The following is a 27,124-nucleotide window of genomic DNA, read 5'->3' on the forward strand; positions in this document are numbered from 1 at the left end:
ACAAGTATGTTTTTTCAGGAGGGAGAACAAATGAATGTCAATCTTGCAAGTTTTTAAAAATAGGGAGGCATTGGGGGAAAATACAATCAACATAAACTAGAGACTATAATTAACAGAATCATTGTATTATGATTCCTTTAATGTAACAAAGGCAATATACCAAAGTAAATGTAGATAAGAGGGGGCATTAGGGAGGGGTGTGAGACACTTGGCATTGGTGGCGTTGTCTGACTCTTTACTCTACTTTGATTTAAGGTTATCTTTCCTTTTGCTGCTTCCTAGTTGTCTTTTTCTTTCTATTTATTTATTTTCTTTACTTTTGGCTGTTTGCCTTCTTTGACTCTTCCTCCTGCTTTGTGGAAGAAATGTAGATGTCTTTATATTGATAGTAGTGAGGGTGGAGAACACATAAATATGTGACAATACAGGGAACCATCAATTGTTTACTTAGGATGGAATGTATCGTGTGTGAACAAAACCATCTTAAAAAAAAATGGGTTGATGACAACACCTTGAGGACAATATACTGAGTGAAATAAGCCAGACATATAAGGACAAATATTGCAGGGTCTCACTGTTATAAACTAATTATAATATGTAAATTCATAGACATGAAATATAAGTTACCAAGATATAGAATGAGGCTAAGGAATGGGGAATGGTTGCTTAGTATGAGCAGAATGTTCAACTAAGATGAACTTACATGTTTGGAAATGAACAGAGGTGATGGCAGCACATTGTGAGAATACCTAACAGTGATGAATAGTGTGTGAATGTGGTGGAAAGGGGGAGCTAAGAACCATGTATGTCACCAGAAGGAAAGTTTGAGGTTAAAAGATGGGAATGTATAAAATTGAATCCCATGGTGGGCAATGTCCATGATTAACTGTACAAATATTATAAATCTCTTTCATGAACCAGAACAAATGTATAACACTACAACTAGAAGTTAGTAATAGAGGGGCTGTGCCGGTTTGAATGTATTGTGTTCCCCAAATGCCATTGTCTTTGTAGTCTTGTGGGGGCAGATGTTTGGTGCTGGTTAGATTTGCTTGGAATGTGCACCACCCAGCTGTGGGTAATGATTCTGATGAGAGGTTCCCATGGAGGCATGGCCCCACCCATTTGGGGTGGGCCTTGATTGGTGGAGCTATATAAATGAGCTAACTCCGGGGGAGAAAACGGAGTGCAGCTGTGAGTGATGTTTTGAAGAGGAGCAAGCTTGCTAGAGAGGAACGTCCTGGGAGAAAGCCATTTTGAAACCAGAACTTTGGAGCAGATGCCAGCCACGTGCCTTCCCAGCTAACAGAGGTTTTCCGGATGCCATTGGCCATCCTCCAGTGAAGGTACCCGATTACTGATGTGTTATCTTGGACACTTTATGGCCTTAAGACTGTAACTGTATAGCCAAATAAACCCTCATTTTATAAAAGCCTATCCATCTCTGGTGTTTTGCATTCTGCAGCATTAGCAAACTAGAACAGGGATATATAGGGAGAAGATATATAACTATTACAAAGCATATACTACAGTCAGTAGTATTTCAATGTCCCTTCATAAACAGTAACAAATATACTATACCAATACTATGAGTCAACAATGGGGGGGTAGTGGTTAGGGATATGGGACAATTTCAGTTTCCTTTTTTTTTTTCTTTCTGTTTGTCTTTATTTCTTGTGTGAAGTAATGAAATTTCTTATGTGGAGTTCCAAAAATTGAACAAAAATTAATTGTGGTGTATGCACAGCTGTATGAGGGTACCAAGACAATTGATTGGACACTTTGGATCTTTGGATAATTGTATGGTATGTGAACAATCACAATAAAAAAATAAAAAAAAATTAATGCATTTATTAATAATAACAAACCACCTATGGCATTAGACAATGTTTATTTTCATGGTTGTAAAACAAGAATCTTAGTTGAAAATACTATCATAGCATTGTTCATGGCATATAATCAATGGATAGTAGTTGAGATCTCCCAGCATTGTTGTATCTAGTTCTCCTAAAAAACTAGTAAGGTAGATAAGAGGATTTCCTATCTTAAAATAAAAAATGTGTTTAGGAAATTTTTATTATTTTTCCATTGTCAAAACCTAGGGACTTGGAAGGAGCAATGGCATAGAGTTGAAATCTAGACTTCTTGAAAACTGAGGAAAATTATATGAATGTTTTGGGTCTCAATTTCCTTACTTTAAATGAAAAATAGGAATATGAACAGTCTATTTTAAAGCAAAAAAATAATCATATGGTTAAGGAACAACTCACACACTGGCACTAATATAATTCAATGGTATTAATATTATCTGTACCATAAAATTGGGAAAGTCTTTCTGAGAAAGTTTACATTTGATCTTATAGAAGTCCTAAATAGTAAGATTAGTCACATGAAGAACATTCTAGACAAAAGAAAAAAAAGTAAAAGTGTTTAAGTTGTACTTTCTTAGAAGCCTAAAGAAAAACTGAATGAATGGGAGAAAGAAAACAAGGAGAGAGTGTTAGCAGTTCATGTTAAAAAGACAGGCAGAGGCCAAATTATGCAGCAGTTTGTAATCTGTGAGGAATTTGAACTTTCTTTCAATACAGTAGGAATCAATGGAAATGGTTTCAACAGGGCAGTAAAATGATGGGATTTATAACTTTGAAATGCTCACACTGTATTTACTAAGCAGAATCAGTTATGGTGAGATGAGGCTATTACAGTAATCTCAGAAATGAGAAGACAGATTAACTAAGGAATTAACACTGGAGTTGAGAAGCAGCAGCATATTTTGAAGTTTGAGGAGCAGTGAGTGATGCTCCATGGCCAATTTGAGCTTATACCAATTCTCAGGAGCTTGAGATTTGGTCCCAGAAATTGGCAAACCATACAAGTCAAACTTCCCAACTTACTTCATCATAATGATAGGATTATGAGTATACCAGAGATCATGGAATGTTGACAGAATGAATGATGTGGGATGGGAGGAAAGGGTAAATCATTCTGAATGTTTGGTTTGAGCACGGTCTGTATTTTTGTAGAATAAGACAGAGTGAGACTTTTGAAGGAATCTTCAATGAGAAACTTCATCCAAATGCAACAAGAAGACAAACAAAATAAAGTTCATTATGGTAAATGTAGACAGATAGATTGGTTAATGAGAATATATTGAAATTTGTCTGGGCTGTTTCTCATTTCTCAATTAAACTAGGAAATAGGGTAATCGGTTAATACAGATAGCAGGTGGTACGGTATGGGTGGCATTGGTGAGGGGACATCTTTGAGGAGAGAATATAATATTTAACTTAATTCTATTAAAAAGTTGAAAAACAAATAGAGAAAATATATAATGGACATTTGATAAGATTTTTATGCAGAATTGCTTGTTTGCATTTTGTGGTTACCAACTTAAAGTGAGACCAAAGAGATTTTTCTTTGAGCATTATTGAGATACTCTAATGCATGGTCACAAAAAGAAATAGCTGACATTAACTTAGACTCTAACATGGAGAGAATGAAGGAAAAAAGTGTCAGAGGTGGTTTAGGGAGTTATTTTAATGATGAGGTGTTCTAGTTTGCTAATGCTGCAGAATGCAAAACACCAGAGATGGATTGGCTTTTATAAAAAGGGGGTTTATTTGGCTACATAGTTACAGTCTTAAGGCCATAAAGTGTCCAAGGTAACACATCAGTAATCGGGTACCTTCACTGGAGGATGGCCAGTGGCATCCGGAAAACCTCTGTTAGCTGGGAAGGCACGTGGCTGGCATCTGCTCCAAAGTTCTGGTTTCAAAATGGCTTTCTCCCAGGATGTTCCTCTCTAGCAAGCTTGCTCCTCTTCAAAACGTCACTCACAGCTGCACTCAGTTCAGTCTCTTTGAGTCAGCACGTTTATATGGCTCCACTGATCAAGGCCCACCCTGAATGGGTGGGGCCACTCCTGCATGGAAATATCCCATCAGTTATCATCTACAGCTGGGTGGGGTGCATCTCCATGCAAACAACCTAATTCAGACGTTCCAACTTAATCCCCACTATTCTGTTTGCCCCACAAGATTGCATCAAAGAATATGGCTTTTTCTGAGGGACATAATGCATTCAAACCTGCACATGAGGTTTGTATTCTAACCATAGTAAAGAGAACAATATAAATAAAATTGGATAATAGAAAATAAAAAATGTCTTGGGTAAATGTCTTGAGGTTGTAGTTCAATAAATATTAAATATAATAATTACTGTATCAGGGAGGGTGATAGGGAAAACTTTGAAAAAGAATGCTTGGCTTTAGTGGCTTATAAATTCAGTTAAATAGATGAGACAGGAGCATAAGAAGAAAACAAAAATGCAGGACCCTAGTGACAAAAGAGAAACAGAGTTCTAATTGAACATAGGTTGAGAAGTATTAAAATTCTGTACAAATGAAGAGCAAAAATTAAACAAAAGTTTCAAGGATACATTTGAGATGTAAAGGACAGACAATATTGGAAAGAGAAAAGATTTTCTAAGAAGTGAAGTTGAGCAAATCCTAGAATAAAAAGAAAAGGGGGAGGGCATAGATCATGATTCTATACTTGACTGGAAGAAGAGCCCAATTGCATGTCTCCTTACAAGCTGTAAATTGAATTAAAATATATAGCTATGGATCTGTGGGTATGATTAGAATGCAAATCTAGTATAATAAATTATATGTGCTTTGATTGAAATGATTTAACTGCAGTGTTCATTGCTCCTGGTTTCACATCAAAATTCTGAGAATCAAAGAAACCAAGTGTCAGAGAAACTGAGAAATTAGAAGTCCAATGCTAGTGTCCTAATCAAATTACAAAACAGGAAAATGCAGCCAAAAAATGTAAATGCACAGATAGAAACAAATTAAAATTACAGAAACAAATCTCATTTCAATGATGGAATTTGTTCTCTTGGGCTTTTGTGATATATCCAAGTTCTGCTGGTTTCTTTTTGGAGTATTCTTAGTCATCTATATGATTTTTCTGATGGGCAATGGCATCATAATTCTAATAACAGGAGTGGACCCCACACTTCAAACCGCAATGTATTTTTTTCTCAACAACTTTTCCTGCTCATGGATCTTTGGATCCAGAAAGGAAATTTTTTTCTTTTTTGGCCTGTGCTACTCAAACGTGCTTCATCTCTGATGTTGGGAGCCACAGAGTGCCTCTTTCTCACAATGATGGACAATGATTGCTATGTGGCCATTTGTAACCCTCTGCACTATCCCCTAGTCATGAAGCAAAAGATATGTCTCCAACCCAGGAGAGTAAATCTCCCTGGCAACATGGAATATGACTCCTAGGGAGGAATCTAGACCCAGCATTGTGGGATGGAGAATATCTTCTTGACCAAAAGGGGGATGTGAAAGTAAATGTAATAAGCTTCAGTGGTAGAGAGATTCCAAAAGCAGCCAAGAGGTCACTCTGGCGGGCACTCTTATGCATAATATAGACAACCTTGTTTAGATTCTAATGAATTCAAATAGCTAGCATTAAATGCCTAAAACTATCAAACTACAACCCAGAAACCATGAATCATGAAGATGATTGTATAAAGAAGTAGCTTATGAGGGGTGACAATGGGCTTGGGAATGCCATATGAACCACACTCCTCTTTGTCCAGTGTATGGATGGATGAGTAGAAAAATGGGAAAAAAAAAGATATGCCTCCAGCTGCTGGCTGGCTCATGGATCAGTGGAATTCCAGTCAAAATATGGCAGATGTTTCAGATTTTCTCTCTGCCCTTTTGTGGATCTAGCCGAATCAACCACTTCCTCTGTGACATACCCCCCATACTCAGGCTGGCCTTTTGGGACATTTTTTTTTAATAAGATGGTGGTCTATACATTTGTTATTGTTTGCCACTGTTCCCCTTCTGTTTATACTTGGGTCTGATAGAATTATCTTAACTACCCTGAAGTTGCCATCAAACAGAGGACAGACCAATGCGTTTTCCACCTGCCCTTCTCACCTCAATTGTAATTTTATCCTGTGGATCACTACTATCACTTACTTAAAACCAAAATCTGATCCATCTGAAGGAACAGAAAACTGCTCTCTCTTTCCTGCATGATTTTGACTCCAATGTTTAACCCTGTGATATACAGTCTGAGGAACAAAGATGTTACAGAGGCATTGAGAAAATTCCTTCCCAAATCATAAGCATTGTAAGACATTTGAACTAACATATATAACTGTTTATGCATTTAATTTACAGGTAGGTTTAATTGAAATCTACTTTTAAAACTTGTCTTACATTTCAAAATGATACCATTATCTTTTAGTGGATTCGTATCTTCAGAGTTATGCCAATTTTGTTATATTATTTTAAAATACCAATTTTAAAGATAAATCTTCCCCTTCAGTATAAACTAGAAATTTGTAATACATGCCTAAACAAGATGATAGCATATATATTTTGTCCTATAATTGAAATCATGACATTTCTCATTCTTTTTTGAAAGCTTTCTGGAAACCAACATAACATTCTCTATTTAGAATTCAAATAAAACAATAAAAATCTCTTAGACCCTATAGAGTTATTACTGGACAATTTTCTCATGGAAATAAAACATGAATGCATAGTGATATATGTGGAAGAACAGTTTAAAAAGCTGAGTATACAACAATGTTTCCTGTAGCACTATTTGGCTAAGGATAGAATGGAAAAAATGAATGATCATATTGAGAAAAATTTTAATAAATTTCTTGCTGAGAATTCTTCCACACTATAATTGAAATCTACACTAGCCTTCCTGAGGATGAAAAGAACAAATGGAGACTATCCCTAGCTATCCCAGCCAAAGACCAAACCACTGAATTAGCCTAGAAAACATCAAATAGAGCATGGAAGAACCTTGCCAGCTGAGGTCAGCCCAAATTGTTGACACAGAATTATGAACAGTTAAATGGTTGCTGTTTTAAAGCAGGGTTTAGCAAGTTTGTTTTTTTCTTTCTGTAAAGAACCAGGAAGTTAACATATTTACATTCTGTATTGTTTGAAATTATAACTACAGGATAATCAGGGAAAGTATATTTCAGTGAAATCAAATATACATAAAACATGAATGAAGATGCTAAATAACTGTCTGAGAGTGTATGCACTTTACCTCCTTTATATTATCACTTTTGGGCTTTATATTTTGATCTACTATGCTCAGAAAAGAGCAGTATTTCTAGACACATAATTTTGTTTTCTAAAAGAAAAATAGAGACATTTGCAGATAGGCAAGAAACTACAAAATCTACCACCTAGAAGTATTCCTTAAAAAGTAAATAAAATACACTTTTCAATATAGAAAAAAATTAACATATTTTTAAAGTCTGAGAATGAGATACGCTTTAAAAGAAATAGTAGAGAATGTTGAATAATAGTTTAAAAAAATTCAAAACAGCAAAATGTAAATCTGTTTAAAAACTCAGAGTAAGAATTTTTCTGGGCATTGATGGCAGCAAGATGGCAGAATAAGAAACCCATTTTCCTTCCCTGCACAGAAACCCTGAAAGACTAGAAGAACTCTGGAATATAGTCAAAGGGTTGCAGTAATTGGGTGAGTTATAAATTAAAGGAAAAGGCAATTTAAAATTGGCCAGAAAACTGTTTTGTGCCTTTACTTGCCTTTCCCCTACTCTCTCCTCATCTCTGTGCATCCTGAGCCCATGCTCTCAGTATGGGTCCCAGGCTCTGAGGGATCAGAGTAACCCTTGCATGTCTTTTTGGGTGTGTGTATATTCATAGAAATACCACCAGGGACAGCCTAAAGGAATGATCAAGGATGATCATCTCTGGGTTGCCAGGCTTGGAACTTGCTCTGAATAGTGAAAGCAGCTGCTAAAACACAAGAAAACAGTAAAACCACAACTGAGTGGGGTGAAAGATTACAGATTAAGACAAACTATAGCACTCAGGACCAGGAGGAAACCCTGAATTTCCTGGAGGAATTAGGGAAATATCCAGTGTAAACTAAGGAATGATAAATCCATGAGTGTATGTCCAAGACAAGCCATATGCTCAGAGAAGATCCCAAAAGGCCTTAAACTTTCACATCAGGGTATTCTTTAGTCTCACAATAAAACTAGTCAAGTGCTGAAGGAGAGCAAAATCACAGAATCCATCTGTGAATTGAGAAAGGTGGTTCCTTTCAGGTTTTATTTTAGTTGTCCTAGCTCCTGACATTCAAGGAAATCTGTCATAACTATAGCTGAATCAAGCTAAAGCAACATAAATTTCTATCACATTAGACAGTATAAAGGGAAAAATCCAAAAGTAGTTGACATCCAAGGATTAGATATTAAGATGTTCAAATGACCAGACTTGAACAAAAATATCAAAGGCCCCAAAGAAACCAGAAAAGTTGGCCCAATAAAAGGTACAAAATAAAGGAATAGAAACCAATAAAAAGAACAGATATTTCATATGCCAGGAAAATACTTAAAAATTGTCTTAAATGTGCTCAAAGTGTTAAAGGAAAACATGAAAAACTAAAGGAAATCAGGAAAATGAGAATTTCAATACAGTAAGAGAAATTATTAAAAGAAACTAAATAGAAATACTGGAAGTAAAGGTACAGTGATTTAAATTAAAAAAAATACTTTTGAATTGTTATATCAGATTGGAGCAGACAGAAAAAAGAATTGGTGAATTTTAAGATAGGACAATTGGAAGTATCCACTCTGATTAATAGACAAAAGAAAGAAAAATTGAACAGATCCAAAGACATCTGAGAGGTAACAACAAATGTACCTATAAACACTTGATATTGCTTATATATCAGCAATTCCAAAGGGGAAATAAAGGAAAGGGTTAGAAAGAATTTTGAAGAAAAAAATGGCTAAAATGTCTGAAATTAATGGCAGATATGAAAATATACAGCTAAGAAGCCAAACAAATCCAAATAGGATAAACGGAGAGAGATCCACACCAAGATAAATTATAATCTGTTGAATGCCAAAGAAAAAGAAACCTGAAAGCAGCAATGAAGAAGCAATTCATCATGTAAAAGGGAGCCTCAATATGATTGTGCTGATTTTTCATCAAAAACTGTAGGCAAGAAGGTAGAGGGATAGCACACTTGAAATACTGAAAGAAAACAAAATTGTTAAACAAGAATTTTATATCTGGCAGAAAGTACCCTTCAAAAATAATGGAGAGATTAAGATATCCCTAGACACATGAGAGTTGAAGTAGTTCTTCTCCAATAGGTCTGCCCCACAAGAAATGTTAGAGGAAATTCTTTGGGATAAAAGAATGGAAACAGGAGAGTAGTTTGAAACAGTATTAAGACAAAAAGCTCTCCAGTAAAGGTAACTCCATTGTTAAGTATGAATGCTAATATTATTGTATTTTTGATGGTAACTTCATTTTTTTACTTTTTACCAATCTATAACATAAAATCAGAAGTCCTGCCTTATCAGCGATTATTTAAATAAAAATGTCTTAAACTAGACAATCAAAATATAGAGTTTAGCACAATGGATAATGAAGCATGAACCAACTATATGTTATGTACAAAAGATTCCCCTTAAACTAAAAAAAAAAAAAAAAAAGTTGAAAGTGAAAAAATATTCCACAGAAATAACAAAAACAGAGCTGAGTGGCTATAATAACAATAGGTAAAATAAGTCAGAAATGTTTTGTTCATGGTCAAATAAGGACTCTATATATTAAAAGAATGAATTCAACAAGAATATATGACAATCATGAACATAAATTCACCTGCACCAATCAATAGCTCTGAAATATATGGAGTAAATATTGACAAAATTGAAGGGAGAAATGGAAACTGTATATTAATAGTAGGAGACTTCAATAAACCACTTTCAATAATGGGTAAAACATCTAAACAGAAGATTAATAATGACAGAGAATATTTGAAAATTACTATAAACCTAACTAAATCCAGCAGCTATATATAAAATGCTTCATCCAACAGCAGCAGAGTACACATTCTTCCCTGGTATACATGCATCAGTCACAAGGATAGACCATATGTTAGGTCACAAAACAGTCTATAAATTTTATTTATTTTTTTTAATTCAGTTTTATTGAAATATATTCACAAACCATACAGTCATCCATGGTATACAATCAACTGTTCACAGTATGATCATATAGTTATGCGTTCATCACCACAATCTATTTCTGAACATTTTCCTTACATCAGAAAGAATCAGAATAAGAATAAAAAATAAAAGTGAAAAGAGAATACCCAAACCATCCCCCCATCCCACCCTATTTGTCATTTAGTTTTTACTCCCGTTTTTCTACTGATTTTTTTTCAATTTTTTAACTTAGTTTATCAAAAAATTAAAAACAAACAAGCAAACAACAACCAAAAAAACCCCACAACATTTCAAACAAAGCAATGGATTAAGGAAAACAAATAACCTAAAATAACTACTTTGCTTCCAATATGTTCCTACCATACCCCAAGAAAATTAATAAACCATGTCCAAACAGAGGAGTAAGAAAAACAAATAATCTAAAATAACTACATTGCTTCCAACATGTTCCTACCATACCCCAAGAAAATTAACAACCCCTAAGAAAACAAAGGAATAAGAGAAAAAAAAAAACCTAAAATAACTCTATTGCTTCCAACATGATCTTACTATATCCAAGAAAGTTTACTAACCATAATCACTCCTGAGCATTCCCATAACATTGAGATTACCCTCCATAGTTTATCTGTTCTTATTAGATTATCATTCCCCCTCCACTAATTGGTATCTCTAGGTCCCCTACATTCTACAGTATAAAACATTGTACATTTTTCACAGAATTCACATTAGTGGTAACACACAATATCTCTCTTTTTGTGCCTGGCTTATTTTGCTCAGCATTATGTCTTTTTTTTTTTTTTTTAATCTTCATTTTATTGAGATATATTCATATACCACACAGTCATACAAAACAAATCGTACTTTCGATTGTTCACAGTACCATTACATAGTTGTACATTCATCACCCAAATCAATCCCTGACACCTTCATTAGTACACACACAAAAATAACAAGAATAATAATTGAAGTGAAAAAGAGCAATTGAAGTAAAAAAGAACACTGGGTACCTTTGTCTGTTTGTTTCCTTCCCCTAGTTTTCTACTCATCCATCCATAAACTAGACAAAGTGGAGTGTGGTCTTTATGGCTTTCCCAATCCCATTGTCACCCCTCATAAGCTACATTTTTATACAACTGTCTTCGAGATTCATGGGTTCTGCATTGTAGTTTGATAGTTTCAGGTATCCACCACCAGCTACCCCAATTCTTTAGAACCTAAAAATGGTTGTCTAAAGTGTGCGTAAGAGTGCCCACCAGAGTGACCTCTCGGCTCCTTTTGGATTCTCTCTGCCACTGAAGCTTATTTCATTTCCTTTCACATCCCCCTTTTGGTCAAGAAGATGTTCTCCGTCCCACGATGCCAGGTCTACATTCCTCCCTGGGAGTCATATTCCACGTTGCCAGGGAGATTCACTCCCCTGGGTGTCTGATCCCACATAGAGGGGAAGGCAGTGATTTCACCTTTCAAGTTGGCTTAGCTAGAGAGACAGGGCCACATCTGAGCAACAAAGGCATTAGGGAGGAGGCTCTTAGGCACAACCATAGGGAGGCCTAGCCTCTCCTTTGCAGCAACCGTCTTCCCAAGGGTAAAACCTGTGGTAGAGGGCTCAACCCATCAAACCACCAGTCCCCTATGTCTGTGGTCATGTTAGCAACCATGGAGGTGGGGTAGGCGAATACCCCTACATTCTCCACAGGCTCCTCAAGGTGGCACTGCATCTTTTTTTTTTCCTTGTTTTTCTTTTTTTTATTTTTTTTTTAACTTTCCCTTCTTTTTTAAATCAACTGTATGAAAAAAAAAAGTTAAAAAGAAAACAAACATACAATAAAAGAACATTTCAAAGAGACCATAACAAGGGAGTAAGAAAAAGACAATTAACCTAAGATAACTGCTTAACTTCCAACATGTTCCTACTTTACCCCAAGAAAGTTACCTAATATAGCAACATTTCTGTGAACTTGTTCCTACTATATCCATCAGAAATTAACAGACCATAGTCATTCCTGGGCATCCCCAGAACGTTAAATAGCTTATCTGTTCTTCTTGGATTATTGTTCCCCCTTCCTTAATTGCTCTCTATTGCTAGTTCCCCTACATTCTACATTATAAGCCATTTGTTTTACATTTTTCAAAGTTCACATTAGTGGTAGCATATAATATTTCTCTTTTTGTGCCTGGCTTATTTCGCTCAGCATTATGTCTTCAAGGTTCATCCATGTTGTCATATGTTTCACGAGATCGTTCCTTCTTACTGCCGCGTAGTATTCCATCATGTGTATATACCACATTTTATTTATCCACTCATCTGTTGAAGGACATTTGGGTTGTTTCCATCTCTTGGCAATTGTGAATAATGCTGCTATGAACATTGGCGTGCAGATATCTGTTCATGTAACTGCTTTCCGATCTTCTGGGTATATACCGAGAACTGCAATCGCTGGATTGAATGGTAACTCTATATCTAGTTTTCTAAGGAACTGCCAGACTGACTTCCACAGTGGCTGAACCATTATACAGTCCCACCAACAGTGAATAAGAGTTCCAATTTCTCCACATCCCCTCCAGCATTTGTAGTTTCCTGTTTGTTTAATGGCAGCCCTTCTAACCGGTGTTAGATGGTATCTCATTGTGGTCTTAATTTGCATCTCTGTAATAGCTAGTGAAGCTGAACATTTTTTCATGTGTTTCTTGGCCATTTGTATTTCCTCTTCAGAGAACTGTCTTTTCATATCTTTTGCCCATTTTATAATTGGGCCGACTGTACTATTGTCATTGAGTTGTAGGATTTCTTTATATATGCAAGATATCAGTCTTTTGTCAGATACACGGTTTCCAAAAATTTTTTCCCATTGAGTTGGCTGCCTCTTTACCTTTTTGAGAAATTCCTTTGAGGTGCAGAAACTTCTAAGCTTGAGGAGTTCCCATTTATCTATTTTCTCTTTTGTTGCTTGTGCTTTGGGTGTAAAGTCTAGGAAGTGGCCGCCTAATACAAGGTCTTGAAGATGTTTTCCTACATTATCTTCTAGGAGTTTTATGGTACTTTCTTTTATATTGAGATCTTTGGTCCATTTTGAGTTAATTTTTGTGTAGGGGGTGAGGTAGGGGTCCTCTTTCATTCTTTTGGATATGGATATCCAACTCTCCCAGCCCCATTTGTTGAATAGACCATTATGACTCAGTTCAGTGACTTTGGGGGCCTTATCAAAGATCAGCTGGCCATAGATCTGAGGGTCTATCTCCGAATTCTCAATTCAATTCCATTGATCTATATGTCTATCTTTGTGCCAGTACCATGCTGTTTTGGCAACTGTGGCTTTATAATAAGCTTCAAAGTCACGGAGTGTAAGTCCTCCCACTTCGTTTTTCTTTTTTAGAGTGTCTTTAGCAATTCGAGACATCTTCCCTTTCCAAATAAATTTGATAACTAGCTTTTCCAAGTCTGCAAAGTAGGCTGTTGGGATTTTGATTGGGATTGCATTGAATCTGTAGATGAGTTTGGGTAGAATTGACATCTTAATGACATTTAGCCTTCCTATCCATGAACATGGAATATTTTTCCATCTTTTAAGGTCCCCTTCTATTTCTTTTAGTAGAGTTATGTAGTTTTCTTTGTATAGGTCTTTTACATCTTTGGTTAAGTTTATTCCTAGGTACTTGATTTTTTTAGTTGCTATTGAAAATGGTATCTTTTTCTTGAGTGTCTCTTCAGTTTGTTCATTTCTAGCATATAGAAACATTACTGACTTATGTGCATTAACCTTGTATCCCACTACTTTGCTAAATTTGTTTATTAGCTCTAGTAGCTGTATCGTCGATTTCTCAGGGTTTTCTAGATATAAGATCATATCATCTGCAAACAATGACAGTTTTACTTCTTCTTTTCCATTTTGGATGCCTTTTATTTCTTTGTCTTGCCGGATTGCCCTGGCTAGCACTTCCAGCACAATGTTGAATAACAGTGGTGATAGCGGGCATCCTTGTCTTGTTCCTGATCTTAGAGGGAAGGCTTTCAGTCTCTCACCATTGAGTACTATGCTGGCTGTGGGTTTTTCATATATGCTCTTTATCATGTTGAGGAAGTTTCCTTCAATTCCTACCTTTTGAAGTGTTTTTATCAAAAAGGGATGTTGGATTTTGTCAAATGCTTTTTCAGCATCTATTGAGATGATCAATTGATTTTTCCCTTTTGACTTGTTAATGTGTTGTAATACATTGATTGATTTTCTTATGTTGAACCATCCTTGCATGCCTGGAATGAACCCCACTTGATCATGGTGTATGATTTTTTAATGTGTCTTTGGATTCGATTTGCAAGTTTTTTTTTGAGGATTTTTGCATCTACATTCATTAGGGAGATTGGCCGGTAGTTTTCCTTTTTTGTAGCATCTTTGCCTGGTTTTGGTATTAGATTGATGTTAGCTTCATAAAATGAGTTAGGTAGTGTTCCATTTTCTTCAATGTTTTGAAAGAGTTTGAGTAAGATTGGTGTCAGTTCTTTCTGGAAAGTTTGGTAGAATTCCCCTGTGAAGCCATCTGGCCCTGGGCATTTATTTGTGGGAAGATTTTTGATGACGGATTGGATCTCTTTGCTTGTGATGGGTTGGTTGAGGTCTTCTATTTCTTCTCTGGTCAGTCTAGGTTGTTCATATGTTTCCAGGAAATTGTCCATTTCCTCTATATTATCCAGTTTGTTGCCATACAGTTGTTCATAGTATCCTCTTATAATTTTTTTAATTTCTTCAGGATCTGCAGTTACGTCACCTTTTTCATTCATTATTTTGTTTATATGGGTCTTCTCTCTTTTTGATTTTGTCAGTCTAGCTAGGGGCTTGTCAATCTTGTTGATCTTCTCAAAGAACCAACTTTTGGTGATATTTATCCTCTCTCTTGTTTTTCTGTTCTCTATGTCATTTATTTCTGCTTTAATCCTTGTTATTTCTTTTCTTCTACTTGGTTTAGGATTGGTTTGCTGTTCATTTTCTAGCTTCTTCAGTTGAACCATTAGTTCTTTGATTTTGGCTCTTTCTTCCTTTTTAATATGTTTAGTGCTATAAATTTCCCCCTTAGCACTGCTTTTGCTGCATCCCATAGGTTTTGGTATGTTGTGTTCTCATTTTCATTCGTCTCTATATATTTAGCAATTTCTCTTGCTATTTCTTCTTTAACCCACTGATTGTTTAGGAGCATGTTGTTTACCCTCCAGGTATTTGTGAATTTTCTAAGTCTCTGATGGTTATTGACTTCTAATTGTATTCCATTGTGGTCAGAGAATGTGCTTTGAATAATTTCAATCTTTTTAAATTTATTGAGGCTTGTTTTATGTCCCAGCATATGATCTATTCTGGACAAAGTTCCATGAGCACTAGAAAAGTATGTGTATCCTGGTGATTTGGGATGTAATGTCCTGTAGATGTCTGTTAAATCTAATTCATTTATCAGATTGTTTAGGTTTTCAATTTCCTTATTGGTCTTCTGTCTGGTTGATCTATCTATAGGAGAGAGTGATGTGTTGAAGTCTCCCACAATTATTGTGGAAACATCAATTGCTTCCTTTAGTTTTGCCAGTGTTTCTCTCATGTATTTTGTGGCACCTTGATTGGGTGCATAGACATTTACGATTGTTATTTCTTCTTGCTGAATTGCCCCTTTTATTAGTACGTAGTGGCCTTCTTTGTCTCTCAAAACATCCCTGCATTTGAAGTCTATTTTATCTGAGATTAATATTGCTACGCCTGCTTTCTTTTGGCTGTAGCTTGCATGAAATATTTTTTTCCATCCTTTCATTTTCAGTTTCTTTGTGTCCCTTTGTCTAAGATGAGTCTCTTGAATGCAACATATTAATGGTTCATTTTTTTGATCCATTCTGCGAATCTATATCTTTTAATTGGGGAGTTTAATCCATTTACATTCAACGTTATAACCGTGAAAGCATTTCTTGAATCAGCCATCTTATCCTTTGATTTATGTTTGTCATATTTTTCCCCTCTCTATTAATATCCTTTATTGTAACCATACCAAATCTCTTTAGTACTGAACCTTTCTCCAAGTCTCTCTGTCCTGTCTTTGTTTCTCTGTCTGTAGGGCTCCCTTTAGTATCTCCAGTAGGGCAGGTCTCTTGTAGCAAATTCTCTCAGCATTTGTTTGTCTGTGAAAAATTTAAGCTCTCCCTCAAATTTGAAGGAGAGCTTTGCTGGATGAAGTATTCTTGGCTGGAAATTTTTCTCACTCAGAATTTTAAATATATCGTGCCACTGCCTCTTCGCCTCCATGGTGGCTGGTGAGTAGTCACTACTTAGTCTTATGCTGTTTCCTTTGTATGTGGTGAATTGCTTTTCTCTTGCTGCTTTCAGAACTTGCTCCTTCTCTTCTGTGTTTGATAGTGTGATCAGTATATGTCTCGGAGTGGGTTTATTTGGATTTATTCTATTTGGAGTTTGCTGAGCATTTATGATTTGTGTATTTATGTTGTTTAGAAGATTTGGGAAGTTTTCCCGAACAATTTCTTTGAATACTCTTCCTAGACCTTTACCCTTTTCTTCCCCTTCTGGGACACCAATGAGTCTTATATTTGGACGTTTCATATTATCTATCATATCCCTGAGGTCCATTTTGATTTTTTCAATTTTTTTCCCCATTCTTTCTTTTATGCTTTCATTTTCCATTCTGTCATCTTCGAGGTCACTGATTCATTGTTCAACTTCCTCTAGTCTTGTACTATGAGTGTCCAGAATCTTTTTAATTTGGTCAACAGTTTCTTTAATTTCCATAAGATCATCCATTTTTTTATTTAGTCTTGCAATGTCTTCTTTATGCTCTTCTAGGGTCTTCTTGATTTCCTTTGTCTCCCATACTATGGTCTCATTGTTCATCTTTAGTTCTTTGAGTGGCTGCTCTAGGTGCTGTGTCTCTTCTGATCTTTTGATTTGGGTGCTTGGGCTTGGGTTATCCATACCTAAAAGAACCCTATCAAGTTAAGCAAATTCCATGAGGCCAAAAACATATGGTTTATAATTTTCTGTTGTTTTTGGCCTCATGGCATTTGCTGAACTTGATAGGGTTCTTTTAGGATTTGTAGACCAATTGAAGTCGTTATCTCTAATTTATCAGATCTACAGCTTTGTGGAGTACACTTTCTCTAACTAACCAGCAGGTGGCATCCACGAGCCACCTGTTCTCCACAAGCCAGTTCTCCCTGCTTAGCCTTTTTGGTGAGTGGGGGAGTGAGTCTTGTGGGGTCCAATTGGTGTACCAAGCTTGCGTGTGTAGTTGGTGTTGCCTGCCCTGTATATGGGGCGTGTTTCTGGGCAGTCAGGGAGGGGGGGGGTGGCTCTAACAATCAAATCTCCCTGGTGATCCTAGAGTTTTAAAGCTGCTGCAATAGTCTAATCCTTCAGTTCAGTCCTGCCACAGTTTGTCTCTGCCACTGACCCACAAGTCCTTGGTATTGGCGTATGGCTCCTGAGACTTGCAAGTGGGCCCCTCTTCCAGGCCGTGCACCCCGGGTCCTCTGTTGAGGGATGACTGTGCTATGTCACAGGTGAGTGCCATCCCCCCAGGGCAGTTCTGGGCTGTTGGGCTGTGTAGGGAGTCTCCCAGTCTCCTGAAATGATGGCTGAATGGGGCTTTGTTAATTCACACTGCTCTACCTTCCCAACTCTGGGACAATCAGCTGAGGTTGCAGGGAAGGTTAATGTCCACGCCCAGTTTTGTGGTGTGTGCCTGTTATTTGAAGCAGTTCCATCACACTCGGTTGTCTGGGGCAGTTCTGGGCTATGGGGCTGGCTATGGGCAGGAGTGTTTCCTGTCCACCAGGATGATGGCTGTGAGTGGACACCCCCCTTTTCTTGGGAAGTTGTGGTGTTTAGTGAATTTTCTCAGCCACTGGATTATTGCGTTTTGTCTCAGAGCTCTCCTAGTTCTGCTCTTGACTTGACCTGCCCAAATTGCAAGTCTTTGAAGCTTTCTGTATTGGGCTTCTTAGAGTAATCGTTTTAGAAAAAGAAAAAAGGATTAAAAAACAAAAACAAAAACAAAAAAAAAAACGGGCCCTCCTCAGAGATCTAATGGGTTATTGAAATGCTAAGAGAGAAAGCAACCAGGGCCATTAAGGAAAGGTCCACAGGGCAGAGAGATCAGCTTTTCTTTGGGATTTGCATATGCGCCTCAGGGCCCTTCCCCTTTCTATGTTCACCAGAACTCCAAAAATCCTCCGCTTTTATTTTGGAGTTTTTCGTGTTGTTTTTTTTCTATGCCTGTCTCCTCTCTGCTGGGCTGGCTGCTCTCAGATTCTCTGGTGTCTGGTCACAGTGTATCTATGGTTGGAGTTTGGATCAGTAGAATGAGTTTCCGATAAGGGCTGCCACTGCAGTTCTCCCTTCTCCTTCCCGGAGCTGACAGCCCCTCCTCCCACAGGACTGAGCCTGGCAGGGAGGGGCGCGGGTCCCCTGGCCGCAAAAACTTACAGATTTCACTGATCTCAGCAGTTCCACGTTTTCATGAGTGTTGTATGAAGTATGCTCAAAGTCAGATTGCTCTGTGGTGTCCAGTCCATGCAGTTCCTGGCTTTCTACCTACTTTCCTGGAGGAGTAACTAAAACATACAGCTCACCAGTCTGCCATCTTGCCCCGCCTCAGTCTATAAATTTTAAAAAGTTGAAATCATACAATGTATCTTCTCCAACCACAATGGAATGAAACTAGAAGTCAGTAACAGAAGAAAAACTAGAAAATTCACAAATATGAGGAAGCCAAACAGTACACTTTTAAACAACCCATGGATCAAAGAAGTTTCACAGGGATACCACAAACAAATACTACAAACTGTTTGGCTTAAGCAACAGAAATTTTGGAGTCTGCAAGTCCAAAATTGAGATTTTGACAGGCCTTGCCATCTTCCAGTCTGTAGCATTTTGGCACTGGCTTGCCACATTTAGGGTTCCCCCACTTGCATGTCCACTTCCTTCACATGGCAATCTGCCTCATTCTCTGACTTTTTCTGACTCCTGGATTTTTTCTGGCTTCTGGCTTCCCCTGACTGGGATGGAACCTCCTTTGTTTAAGAGTACTCCAGCCATATGGACTAAAACTCACTCTGAGTCAATTTGCCCCTTTCTTAATAGGATCTTTGAAGAACCCAAACACAAATGATTCCACATCTTAACTAATAATAACATATTCAAAGTCCCTGTTACAAATGGGCCCACATCCATGGGAATGCTGACTAAGACTTGAACATGTATTTTGTGGGCATCCTGATTCAAACCTCAACACGAGACAAATGAAAGCAAAATCAAACAAAAACCTACTAAAATGTATGGGATACAGCAAAGATGGTGCTCAAGTTGAAATTTATACTATTAATGCTTATGTCAAAAATGGAGAATGATCTCATATCAGTAAACTAACATGACTCCTGAAAAATTAGAAAAAGAGTAACAAGTTAAACCTAAAGTGAGTAGAAGGAAAAAAATAATAAATATTAGATATAAATGACATACAGAATAGAAATGTGATATAGAGAATCAAGATAAACAAGATCAGTTCTTTGAAAATATCAAAAAATTGATGAAACTTTAGCTACACTGACAAATGAAAAAAGAGAGGATACAAATAACTAAAATCAGAAAGGAAAGTAGGGAATTAATATTGATCTTACAAAAACAAAATCTATGATATGAAGATTCAACAAGCAATCTTATGAATACATATTAGATAACTAGATTAAATGAACAATTCTTAGAAACACAAATTACCTAAACTGCCTCAAGAAGACATAGAAAACCTGAACATACCAATAACAATTAAATAGATTGAGCCAGTGAGCTAAAGTCTCCCAACAAAGAAAATTCCAAGACCAAATGTCTTCAATGGTGAATTTTACCATGCATTCAAAGAATAAACACCAATTTTTTCTCAATTGTATTTAAAAAGTTGAAGAAAAGGAGATAACTCCTATACTTCCTAATTCATTATCTGATGCCAGCATTACTCTAACAGCAAACACAGATAAAGACAATTGCAAGAAAAGAAAATTATATGCCAATATCACTTATGAATATAGATGTGAAGTCCTCAACAAAATGTTAGGAAACCAAACACAACAGCACATCAAAAGGATTATAAACCATTATCATGTAAGATTTACCACAGGAATGCAAGGGTTCAAAATAAGAAAAATCAATCAATGTAGTAGAACACATTGATAGAATGAAGGAAAAAAGAACATTATTATCTAAATTGACACAGGAAAGGCATTTGACAAAATCCATAACCCTTTCTTTATACAAGCACTAAGAAAACTAGGAATTGAATGAAACTTCCTCAACATGAAAAGGAAACATAATAAAACCCCACAGCTGGTATCATACTCAGCTTTCCTCCTAATTTCAAGGCCAAGACAAGGATGCTTGCTGTCACCACTGGCTAAAAATATTAAGCCAGAGAAATTAGGCAAGAAAAGAAACAAAAGCATCAGGAAAAAGTGAAACTGTCTCTATTCACAGGTGACATGATCCTAAATATAGGATCCCCCCAAATCCAATAATAAGCTACTAGTGCTAATAAATCAATTTTGCAAAGTGGCAAGATACAAGATCAACACATAAAATTCAGTTCTCTTTCTATGCACCAGCAATGAGTAATCCAAAAATGAAATCAAGAAAATGATTCATTTATAATAGCATCTAAAAGAAAAAATATCTAAGACTAAAGTTAACTGAGGATGTAGAAGATTTATCCACTAAAAACAACAAAATATTGCTGAAAGAAATTAAATAAGACCTAAATAAATGGAAAGATATCTTGTGGTCATGGAATGAAAGACTTAATGTTACTAAGATGTCAATAATATCCAAAGCAATTTACAGGTTTGATAAAATCTGAATCAGAACTCAAGAAGCCTCTATTTTTTACATAAAAGGAAGGGCCCATCATAATATTTATATGAAATAGCAAGGGTCCCAGATACCAACACCACTTGTAAAAAAGGACAAGTTCAATGACTTCTACTTCCAGTTTCAAGGTATTACAAAGCTGCAGTAACCAAAGTAGTATGCTACTGGGGCATAGGACAAATAGACAGATGGAATATAATTGAAAGTTTTGAAATAAACCTTCACATCTATGGCCAATTGATTTTTTACAAGGGTGCCAAGTCCACTCAACTAGGAAAAAAATGTCTCTTCAACAAATGATACTGTGAAAATTGCATATTCCCATGCAAAGAAATGAAATTGGACCCTTGCCTCATACAATATACAACCATTAACTCAAAATGGATTACCCACCTAAGTATAAAAACTAATACCATAAGAAGTAAACACTGGGTATGTCACCAGGACCTTGTATGTGACAATGTATTCATAGATATGACACAAAAACATGAGCAATAAAAGAAAAAAAATAGATTAATTTGACTGTCAAATTTATAAACTTTTATTGTCATTGTCAAGAAAGAAAGAGCATCTGGAGACTTGGAGAAAATATTTGGAAATCATATATCTTATGAAGGTTTAATATCCTGAAAATATAAACAACTCCTAAAACTCAACAACAAAGAGATAAATACCCCAATTAGAAATGGGTAGAAGACTTGAATACACATTTCTCCAAAGAAAATATATAAATGACCAATAATTACATGAAAGATATTCAATATGATTAGCCATTAAAAAATACAAATAAAAACTAAAATGATATACAAATTCATACCCACTAAGATGGCTATTATTACAAAAATGGAAAATAGCAAGTGTTGGTAAGGATGCAGAGAACTGGGAACCCTTATGCAATGTTGATGGGCATGTAAAATGGAGCCACTGTAAACATAGAGTGGCAGTTCCTCAGAAAGTTTAAAATAGATTCACCACATGCTCCATCAATTCCCCTTCTTGGTATATACCCAAAAGAATTGAAACCAGGGACTCAAGCAAATATTTGTTCACAAATATTCACAGCAGTATTGCTCACAATAACCAAAAAGAAATAGAGGACAAAGAAATAGAGGAGAAATTTTCAAAACAAAGCAATTTTAGAAAATGATACAGCTAAATCCAAACATATCAATGAGTACATTGATTTATAAATAATTAAATGCTACAATAAATAGATAATGATTTTAAAATCAAGTCAATAAATGTTAACTACATGATAAATATTTTAAAACTAAAGGTAAAGATAAATAACAATTAAATGAGTGCAAAATAATTGGCATGCAAACAGCAAGCATAAGAAGGATGGAGTTGCTATTATCTATTTTCAGAAAAAAATTTAGATGAAATGTATCATTGAAAAGGAAGGACTTAATTCATTAGGAAGAGACAAATGCCACAGATTTGTAGGTACTTAAAATCTGCACTTCAAAATAAAATAAACAAGACTTTTTTGAGCATTTACAGACAGTCCATATACTAGGTCATAGAATGGATGTCTGTAAAGATTAAAAGGTTGAAATCATACAAAGTATCTCTTCTGAATACAATTAAATTAGAAATCATCAAAAGTAAGGTATTTAATAAGATATAAAATATTTAAAGATTGATTGACATTACTTCTTAACCATGGGTCAAAGAATAAATGCAAGAAAATTTAGAAAACATACTGTTAGAAATGATAATGAAAATGCAAAATATCAAAATATATGGAACACATCAATAGCAGTACTTATTGAGAAATGTAGAGTTTTAAAGGTTAATGTATAAAAAATAGTTTTTTGCAGCACACTAATTTAACTTGTATGGTCAGTTTATTTAAGCAACATAATTATATGGAACAGAGAATAGGTGGTGAGATCTTGTTATTCTGTACAGTTTAACATAGTACCCCGATACATCCCAAAGTATTTTGGGTAGTGTGCCATTCTGAGTGTTTTATGTCCACAAATGCCATTATCTTTGATGTAATCTTTTGTGGGAAGACCTATCAGTGTTAATTAGATTGTAATTCTTTGAGTGTTTCCATGTGTGGAAAGCCGCCTCCCGAATCGGGCCTAGCGTATGCGCTGCAGCCTGCTCTAGAGTTACCCCCGCCCATCGAGTGAGCCAAGATGGCGCCTGCATCCTGTTTCCGCATAGTGACGCATGTATCCGCCACCCGCTCCTACCAATCGAAATCCTGTATACGCGATACTAGCCTAGAAGCTTATTGGTTGTTAATTGTGTATAAAAGGTCTTACCCGGACGGGGTAGGGTGAGACAGCCCACAAGGAGCCGTGCCTGACGGCCACATCGAGGCTGCTCTCCCACGAGGCGCCGTGCCCCGTGTGGGAACCAGTAACACAGAATGTTCATCTAGCTGTAGTAAAGGGCTTGCTTTCACAACTGCCGTGTGGTTCGAGTCGTGATTCATGACCAGGTTAGTTCGCGCAGTCTGCATCTCTCTCTCTCCTTCCCTGTTTCCCCTCGCCGGCCGGGAACCGGGGACCGAGCGGGGCAGCGCCGGACAAGTGGTGGCCCGTACGGGGAAGCTCCTCCTCCTGCCTCGCTCTCGAAGGTCCCTCTGTGAGGAGAGCAGCGCTGCGCGTCGAGCTTACGGCGGACTTCCCGCGCCTGATCAACGCGAGAAGGTGAGTGCGTCTTATTACATGATAGTTAGGGCCCGTGGGTTTTCAGGTGACCCCGGGGGACTCGGAAGAGCTCTCCGAGTGACTGAAGTATAGTGCCGACTGCAATCATGGGGCAGTCCGGAAGTTCACCTCTCTTAGCTCCCTTAAAGAACCTTTTGAAACAACGGGGTATCTCGGTCAGGAAAAGCTCCCTTCAGCGTTTTCTTGATGATGTTGATACTTTTGCCCCTAAGTTTGCCTTTACTGTGCCCTCTAGTAATCAAGAGGAGCCCTGTCAACGCTTTGAATGGACAGTCCTGCCTCAAGGCATGGCTAATAGTCCTACCATGTGCCAGCTGTATGTCGCTGCGAAGCTAGCTAGCACTCGGCAGCAGTTCCCTCAAGTGAAAATCATCCATTATATGGATGACATTCTCTTAGCCCATAGAGACACAGATCTTCTTAAAACAGTTTTGTCACATTTAGTCCTTAGTCTTAGAGAAGCTAACCTAGAGATTGCCCCTGAAAAAATCCAAATGACTGACATTACCACTTTCCTGGGGGCGAAAGTCGCACCCACTCATGTTTCCCCCCAAAAGGTGTCTCTCAGGCTAGACAATATACACACTCTCAATGATCTACAAAAACTCATGGGGGATATCAATTGGATCCGTCCATACCTAAAAATACCCAATGTCAAACTAACACCTTTGTTCGACCTGTTGAAGGGGGATTCTAATATAAACTCACCTCGAAGCTTCACTCCAGAGGCAAGGCGAGCACTATGCCAGGTGGAACAGGCGCTCAGTGGCGCTGCATTGAAGAGAATAGACCCTGATGAGCCTTTTGAAGCCTGCGTGCTGCCGACAGAATTACAGCCCACTGCGGTACTGTGGCAGCGGGGGCCGCTGCTCTGGGTCCACCCTGGAGTTTCCCCCAAAAAAGTCCTAGAGCACTATCCTACAGCGGTTGCAGACTTGGCCCTAGAATGCATTAAAAGGGCTGTGCAGCATTTCGGTCAGCAGCCCAAAAATCTCAGGGTGCCTTATTCTTCCCAGCAGCTTGAGATACTCACCGGATGCATAGATCAATGGGCCATTCTCCGGTGTACATTTCTTGGTCCCATTAACAATCAGTTCCCTAAGGCTCCTCTCTTGCAGTTTGTCACCCGGCACCCAGTGATTTTTCCCAAAGTAACCTCTCCTAGGCCACTAGCAGGCGCCCCCACCATATACACGGACGGCTCCAGCTCTGGAACAGGGGCGTATTGTGTGGAGGGGGACACTCCTAAAACAGTGCTCTTCCAACCACAAAAGCCTCAATGGGTAGAACTGCAGGTTATCATTGCAGTCCTGGAAAGCCTTTCCGAGCCCTTAAATGTCGTCTCGGATTCTGCTTATGTTGTGAACTCTGTACAAATTTTAGAAACGGTGGGCATTGTTAAACATTCCTCTACAGTAAGGACGTTCTTTGCCAAACTACAGGAGGTTATATGGACCAGGCAACACCCTTTTTACATAACCCATATTAGAGCCCACACAGGTTTGCCTGGCCCTATGGCCCAGGGGAACCATAGCGCAGATGTAGCCACTCGACAGCTGCACATCTTTCCGACGCTGGTACCGTATCAACAAGCCCGAGAATTCCATGCCAAGTTTCACATCAATGCAGGTACCCTAGCTAAGCGGTTCAGCATACCACGTGCAGCTGCTCGAGATATTGTCCGAGCCTGCAACAATTGTGCAGAGCAGAGAGCAGTCCCCTCGGTTGGGGTCAACCCTAGGGGTCTCACCCCAGGGGATACTTGGCAGATGGATGTCACTCATCATTCAGAGTATGGTAAGATCAAGTACTTACATGTGTCGGTGGACACATGCTCCCAAGTTTTATTTGCCTCTGCTGAACCAGGAGAAAGAGTCTCCCACGTCATTGCACACTGCCTTGCTGCATGGGCAGCTTGGGGTAAGCCAAAGACGTTAAAGACGGATAACAGGCCTGCCTACACTAGTAAATCCTTCCAAAAATTTTGTGACAACATGGATGTCCAATTAAAACATGGCATCCCCTAAAACCCTCAGGGGCAAGGAATCATTGAAAGAGCGCACAGATCTCTCAAAGACTTGCTTAAAAAACAGAAAGAGGGTATAGGCCACGGCCTGTCCCCAAAAGCTCGACTGTCTGTAGCCTTGCTCACATATAATTTTTTAAACGAAAATTCACAAGGAATGACACCTGCCCTGCAACACACCACCCCGAGTCCTCCGCATAGAGGTCTAGTCCGTTGGAAGGATGTCCTGTCGGGGCAGTGGAAAGGCCCTGACCCGGTGCTCAGCTGGGCCAGAGGCTCTGTTTGTGTTTTTCCCCAGGAACCAGGACGTCAACCAGTGTGGGTTCCGGAAAGACTGGTGAGAACCGTGACATCACCTGAAGAAGCCAAGGAACAGCTGTCAGAAACGCCAACGAATATACAACCTGAACCATTAGACCAAGCCTCCGACCCTGCTGATGATGGCGACGACCGACAAGACGATAATAGTAGGACTGACCACCCCGCGGTTGCCCAAAAAGAGGATTGGTAACTCTGTTCTTTGCTCTCCTATAGCAATCCTTCTAATCTGCCTTTTTCTTTTTAGTGGAACTATATTTCCTCCACAAGCTTCAACGAGTCCTTCCCCCTCACCAATGACACACTGATCCTCTCTTTTGCTAACCTCTCTGTCAAGGTTGTCAACACCACAGTTGCGGCGAATGCTACTTGTGAAACTGGTAATGGCGAGTTAAGTAAGGGAGTCTTGCTTGAATTTCTTAACGTTACAGGGAAGAGCCGCCAGTCTTGTGAAGGGATCTTGAGTAAAAAGGAGACTCAAAGGTGCCTTTTCCTTCCAGGGCTTGCTCCTACAGTCTGCAACCGTTCCAAAGACCCGGATGCCTCGCCGCCCCCGCTATCCTAGTGTATCGCCCAAGTTATGTCTGGCTCCCCGTCAAGGCAACCGACTGGGTTGGCCCTGTTTCTCAAGTTGTTTCACTTAACAATATCCCCTTCTCTAAGTCTAGGCGTCCAAGAGGCATAAAAGAATGGCTATCGAATGCTGCCAGTGTAGCTTCCTCTTTGTTTGTCCCAACGATCGGGCAGGCTGTGCTACAAGCATGGACAGATCGGCAGCTCGCCATAACGATGGAAACGGTAAATGGCTTGGTCAACCTTACCCGAGACGTGCTACGCCGCCACAATCAGATGCTGAACTTAAATTTCCAGGCCATTCAGAAACTCCAAGCGGAGATAGATGAACTTGGACTGGAAATAGATGGACTCTGGAGAGTGCTTCAGCAAACATGTGACACCCGGTGGCTTACGGTTAAACTCTGTGTCACTCCTGTCAGGGCCAACGTGACCGGAAGCATTTCCAGAGTCTCTGATTGGCTGAAAAGGTCATATTTTCCTGAATTTGTTAAACTCTCCCAACAGGTGGAATCTAGTTTAGACACAATTGGGGGGATCAAGTTAAAACCCGTTAAAGTCGATCTCTC

General features: G+C 38.1%; 1 pseudogene; it reads left to right on the forward strand.

Annotated features, from left to right (window-relative positions):
* Window positions 1-2,948: 2,948 nt before the first annotated feature.
* LOC119536699 lies at window positions 2,949-6,156 on the forward strand (annotated as a pseudogene).
* Window positions 6,157-27,124: the final 20,968 nt, after the last annotated feature.

This window comes from Choloepus didactylus, chromosome 6, assembly GCF_015220235.1.
Source record: "Choloepus didactylus isolate mChoDid1 chromosome 6, mChoDid1.pri, whole genome shotgun sequence".
Taxonomy (NCBI): domain Eukaryota; kingdom Metazoa; phylum Chordata; class Mammalia; order Pilosa; family Megalonychidae; genus Choloepus; species Choloepus didactylus.